This window comes from Myotis davidii, unplaced genomic scaffold (assembly GCF_000327345.1).
Source record: "Myotis davidii unplaced genomic scaffold, ASM32734v1 scaffold812, whole genome shotgun sequence".
In the NCBI taxonomy this organism is placed as follows: domain Eukaryota; kingdom Metazoa; phylum Chordata; class Mammalia; order Chiroptera; family Vespertilionidae; genus Myotis; species Myotis davidii.
This window is the reverse complement of record NW_006284238.1, coordinates 2,245,242-2,251,872: the sequence shown is the minus strand read 5'-3', so window position 1 is coordinate 2,251,872 and position 6,631 is coordinate 2,245,242. Positions and strand designations below refer to the sequence as shown.

Below are 6,631 nucleotides of genomic sequence, written 5' to 3'. Positions count from 1 at the left end.
GAGGCTTTCAGAAAAATTTTATGCCAAAATTATAGGCCTCACAAAAGAACCTATAGTATGTTATTTAATCAGGCAACCTGAGAAGGGCAAGTTTGGTTAATATAGCAGCCATAAGGAATGAGGAGCCTATGTAAAAACTAAGGTTGTCAGATTCATCAATATGTTAAAATAAAACTATTGTATGGAAAGTTGTTAGGGAAAAGATAGTTTTGTAACATCACAGATTATTGATTGTGAAGGGCAAAAACTACCTTTACAATGGTGAAATCCAGCAGATATCTCCTCAATCAAGCGATTAATCATTACCATCAATAATGGGGAAATGGACATTATGTGTCTTCAGATGTGATCCTGTGGATATTACAGCATCTCCTATAGTCTTATTGTCAAAGAAAAAGCTTACTATGAATTTAATTACAAAGCAGTAATCAGTCACATGGAGATTATGGGACATCCTATAAGATAATTGATGTGGAACCTTAAAATATGTCCATATGATGAGAAGCAAAGCAAAGGTTAAAGGACCATGACAATTAAATGCAATGCATGATCCTTCATTGGACAGGGGGCAAAAAGGTATTAAAAACATATTGGGACAAGTGGAGATTGTATAAGAGAAAAATGTATCAAAATTATATTTCTTGGGTATAATAGTAATGTGACTTAATAGGAAGATGTTCTAATTCTTAGGAAATATATTTTAAAGTATTTATTAGAAATTACATGTTTAAAACTTATTTTCAGATGATTCTGCAAAGAAAAACAATGTGTGTTGGACAGCAATACAGCAAATGTGGTGAAATGTTAACAATTATTAAATCTATGTAAAAGGTTTACAGGTATACCTTTCTTTTTGTTTTTCTTTTCAGTATGTTTGGGAAAATTTTCAAAATTAAAAGTTAAAAACACCAAGTAAGTATCAGATCCCTAACTCTATACAAGATTGAAAGTTACGGGGCATAGGATCCAGGGAAATCTCCCAAGAATTCTCTGTCAATGGTTTTCTCTCTCTAATACCTTGGACTTAGGAGCAGGAAAAAAAAATCAAGGTAAAAAGGAATATTTTTAAAACATGAGCCACATGGTACATAAGAAAACTCTTAGGGAACGTAGGCTATCTTAAAGTTAGGGCCAATCTTTCCTATTCATAATAAAGTAATGGATAATAAACTTGAACTTAGTATGAAAAGGAATGGATGTGACTTCCAGAAAGTATAGAGTTTGGGTTGCGATACGAGAGTTGGTGTTTGGAATGCTAAGCTGCAGCCACTGTCATGGACTATCTAAAGAGACTCATATGTCTAAGGTAGCAAATGAAGCTAGGACTTGAGCCCAGCTCTTTTATGCTTAACACATGCTTAACACACGTAAAAGTGGAGACCGAGGAATATAAATGGGTGAGACATCAAAATAATGAGAAATGGAGTACCAGTTAGAAACTATGTTTGAAGGAAAAAATTGGTAGCTAAGTCTTTCTTCAAATGGCAGTTTATCTTAATGTTTATATGTAAAAATGTTTGGTCATTTATTTAGTTGTGCTATTTTGACTTTAATAAAAGTCTCTTCTAAATTCCTTTATGTACTATTTTGGAAAAGGCAAGTGGTATGGAATGAAAAGAGTATATAGGAATCGGTGGACAATTAGCCTTAAAATGAAGTCCATACACTTTTTTATATATTATTTGAGCTAAGCGCTGTTCTGCATGTGTGTTGGACAGCAATACAGCAAATGTGGTGAAATGTTAACAATTATTAAATCTATGTAAAAGGTTTACAGGTATACCTTTCTTTTTGTCTGACTCAGCAGTCCTTTATTTCATTATGTTTCTGACACACCTCCCACAGATAATTCCTTAGGAGGTTTAAATGATATCATGTATATGAAAAGGCTAGAGAAATTAAAGGGTTTACTCCATACATAATTCAGGTATTTTTAAAATTGAAGGTATTTTTACTTTGAAGGCCATAAGGACAAGTCAGATATAGTTCCCACCCTCAGAGAATTTACAGGGAATTGAATCAGATATGTATATCAATCACTGTCATCCTATAAGCTACACTGTGTTATGTGTCACAAAATAGTAGTGGGAAGAGAACAGGTTTGCAAGTTACACAAGTAGGACCATAGCATTTGCCATGTACTGTGCAGCCTTGACAAAGTGACCCAAGTCTTGGTTTTATCATGAGGAAAGTGCGAAACCCTGCTCTGCTCAGGAGTCATGAGGAGTGATAATGTCTTAACAGCACAGTGACTGACACAAAGCATTGCATAGGTAATAATGATATTGTTGTGACCTATTTTTATTTGTCTCAATATTCTATATTTTCCCCAGCACCAATAGCACCATTTGGTGGCTGCCATCAGAATTATATATGATACTGTTGAGGGTCAACTCAATTGACCTGTTGTACTAGTACCCTTTGAGACCTTTATGAGGTATCAGTCTGTAATCTTTGGATGCATTTATTCATCTTTTCTGTATTATATTTGGGTTGTTTTCAGTTTTTGGTTATTATGAGCTGTTGATATGACTATTCTTTTTTAAAAAAATATGTTTTTACTAGAGGCCCAGTGCACAAAATCGTGCATGTGTAGGGTCCCTAGTGGCTGCCGGCTGCTGCCGGGGCCTTCCTTCATTTCGCACCACCCCCTGGTGGTCAGCGCACGTCATAGTGAACCATTGAACTGGTCGGTCGAACTCCGGAGGGGACACTTTGCATATTAGGATTATATATATATATAGATAAATTTTGAGAGAGAGAGAGAGAGAGAGAGAGAGAGAGCGAGAAATATCAATTGGCTGCCTCTGCTCACCCTCTACTGGGAGTCAGGCCTGCAATCCAGGCATGTGTGCTGACCAGGAATTAAAGGATTGACCATTTGGTGCATGGGACAATGTTCAACCAACTGAGCTACACTCACTGGGCTGACTGTTCTTTATACAGATGTCTCAGGCACATGTACAAAAGGTTTTTGAGGGCATAGACCTAGGATTGGAACAGTCGTAAAATGCCAAACTTTCCCAAAGTAGTCAAATAAATTTATACTCAAAACAGCAGCAGTGGATGAGCATCCCTTTGCCCATATTCTCACAGATGCTTGTGAAACCTCCTTCATCATTATTACTCAAGAAATCTCATTGTAGTTTTAATTTGCATTTCCCAGATTAGATAGCATGCTTTTCAATTTATTTAAGCCTTTTTCAAATGTCTTACAATTTCATAATTTTCGTCAGCAAGAGATAGTACATATTTTGTTAAATATTCTTAGACATGGTATTTCTATTGTAAGTGATATTTCAAAAACATTTTTCTAACCTTTGCTGGTATGTAGAAATACAACTTTTTAATGTTAATTTTTGTATCTGACAACTTTGTTATTCTCTTATTAATTTAGTTGTAGATTCTTTGGGGTTTTCTACATAGACAGTCACAACATTTGGAAATGATAACAGTTTTGTTTCTTAATTGTTATATATCTCTTCTTGCTTTAGACCACTTTATTAGATTCTTACAAGTTTAGAATTTCTGTATTTTTCTGTTGAGAATGTTTTATTATTCTGTCATGACCTTTTTCTCTATTAATGTCCTTGACTTCACGTGTCTTTTTTTGATATTAATATAGCACATTGGCTTTCTTTTAAAGAGTTTAATGTTAGCTGCGGAGTTCAATCCATTTGCATTTATGTGATTTCTAACATTGGATTTTTTGAACCAAGTTATTATTTTTTAAATTTATTTAACTCTCCTAACATCCCCACTCCTCTCCCATTTCTCTTACCTTCTTTTGGATTCACTAGCATTTTTTAAAAAAAAACTATTTGGAAGTTATGTGCTCTGTGTTGGTTCTTTTAATAGTTACCTCACTATTTTAATATACATACTTAACAGAATATACAGGTAATTAATATGTATTTTTTTGTCAAACTTACCTTTCCTCTTTCCCATTAGTAATTATTATTGTTTTATACAATTGATGTTTATTTAGGTTTACCCACATACCTGATGAGTATTTTTGTTTACCATTTCTTCTTTCATTTCTGTCGTTACATCTGGAATCATTTTTCCTTCCTCCTCCATGGTGTTCATTATAATATCCTTTAGTGAGAGGCTTATTCTGTTTTTGTTCTTTTGAGTATGCTGTTACTTTATTCTTTTGGGAGACAGTGTGACTGAGTATGAAATTATGGTTTATAAGTTAGTTTCTTTCCTGCCAATGAAGATATTTTAGTGTCTTTTGGCATTCTTTATTGCAGTTAAAAAGTTATTGTGAGTCTAATTGATATTTCTTTATAGATGATCAGTCTTTACTTTCAGGCAGATTATAACATCTCTTTATCTTTAATATAATGTGGTTTTATGATGTGTTGAGTGAGGTGTGAATTTCTTTTTATTATGCGTGTAACTTATTGGACTCTTCAGGTCTGCAGATTGGTTTTCATCAGTTCTCAATAATCTTTGCCATTATCTCTTTGGAAATTTAACTTACTCATATGCTGTGTGTTCTGATTACATATATGTTGTTTTCTTATATTTAACTCCTACTTAATATCTCATTACCTTTTCATCATATTTTTCATCTCTTTGTGCTACATTCTGGATTATTTCCTCAGATAGATCTTAAACTACTTGGTCTTGATATTGACTGTTTCTAAATTATGAAATATATAGTGAAGGCAATTGATATTTGGAACTATAGTCTATAAGAAATTGAGTCATTGAAATGAATTAATTTGCTCTTCTCTCCATGGCTTATTCCAGTAGTATAATGACACCATCCTATGGAAAATGAATATGTGGATTGATATTTACATTTATTGTATCTAAAAATTATTTCCCACTTTCAAAATATGCCCTGTATCACTTCTTAATTTGAAAAACAAATCAAGTGCTTTTATTTTCTAAAATATATATTAATAATTTTAGATGGAATCAAGGCTAACCTTAAGGTTTTACCTTTTATTTTGCTGTCATCCATATCAAATTCTTCTAATGTGAGTTTAAAAGAATTTTTTTTATTTATAAAAGTGCTCCTCCAGCTGATGGTGAACTTTATACATTTTTCCTACTTCTTTTTTTCTTTTACTTTTCAATAAGAAATTTCAGTGATTATTTTATAGGAAAGTGTCTGTATGTCAAATAATGTCTCAGTCATTTATGTGAAAGTAAATATATTACAATTATTCTCTCTATTTGATTCACTATCATGACACCAATGAACCTTAATCATTTTATTAATATTGAAAGCACTTATTTGAATTTGAGTTGCTGAATTATTTAATATTACTTTTAAAAATTTAATTACATTTCAAGAAGACACAAAATGAACAAAACAGAAAGGTCCTTTAAAGGGAAATTAAAACCATGATCATAGATTTTATTTTATAGAAAGTTCTTTTAAAATGGAGAAAAAAACTCTAAAATAACTGCACTATAATGACACATTAATAAAAATTGTATAAAAATGTATGTATATATATATATATTATGTAAAAACAGAGTAAGCCTTTAAAACATGTAAATAGTTCAATAACCCCAAAAGAGGAGTATCTATAAAATCTCTATAAAAATTAATGTAAGATATAATTTGATAAATGATGCATATTTACATTTTAATTTTAGAAAGAATTGTAATTTTTTCCAATTTTCTGTGAAGAAAGGTCATCAAAATTATGTTCCTGCCAATTTTCTCGTAATAAAATACTTTCAATTGACTGTGTGTATGGTGGAAAGAGGGGGTGTAGCAGATAAGAGAGGAGGGTGCTGCTGCATTAGCAGAATTTTATTCTGTTCCAGCTTCATGCTGGATATGACAAACCTGAGTTCTTACTGTTTTTCTGGTCTTTGACAAGATTTCATGATCTTTTTCTGCTTGAATTTGCCTGGTTTCCAGCTTTCACTACCAGTGTGTCCACCCACAGGTTTTCTGAATTTATATCTTCTCCTCTTGGAGAATTTTAGATAGTTTTGGAGGTGAGAGGAGTGACTGACTCTCCAGAAGTCTTCTAGATCTTTGGTTGATGGCATCACCCTTATGGCTTACGTCTTTAAGACTTTTGAAGCTTAAAAACCAGGCCATTGCAACTCAAAAGCCATGGTTTATTAAACTCAAGGAAGAGTCCGAATCTTATTTCCCTAAAATTCATCTAAAGCAGTGAGGTGGATTCCTACCTCTTAGATGAGGGCCTGAGTCATGGCATATTAGGACCTGCGTTAGGAGGAAGAAACTCCCATTATGTCCCTTTACAGTGATAATGAAATAGGAAGTTACCCCAGAGTAATTTTAGAGGCCATGAATTAAAACAAACCTCATTTAAATATGGGGATTTATAAATATTTTTGTTCCAAAAAGGTGATAAGTTAATTCAAATTTTAGGATAGTTACTTTGGTGATAAGAGGTTTAATAGCCTGTGCATAATTCTGTGCATTTCTCTGTCTTGATAAGTGATTGTTTCTGAATTGTAAAGATTTATTTTTTTAGACAACAGAGATGTAGTGCTATATTCTGTAAGGGTTCTTTTTCCATCCTTTAAAAACAGCCTTTGGAAACTCACCGAGGCGCCAGAAGTTCTGATTTCAAATAACTGTTGAAAACTCACCTCCCTGTTTTATAGAATAATTATCTTTATT

At 32.7% G+C, this 6,631-nt stretch overlaps 1 protein-coding gene and 1 long non-coding RNA gene across 2 annotated transcripts in view; both read left to right on the top strand.

Annotated features, from left to right (window-relative positions):
* LOC107184221 overlaps window positions 1–842 on the top strand; it is a 3,264-nt gene extending 2,422 nt beyond the window's left edge. The window contains exon 2 of the long non-coding RNA XR_001515045.1: window positions 745–842. This is a non-coding gene — a long non-coding RNA (uncharacterized LOC107184221). The remainder of the gene's footprint in view (window positions 1–744) is intronic.
* Window positions 1–6,631, top strand: part of FBXL17 (F-box and leucine-rich repeat protein 17) — a 311,008-nt gene that overhangs the window by 28,524 nt on the left and 275,853 nt on the right. The gene's annotated exons all lie outside the window — the stretch shown is intronic.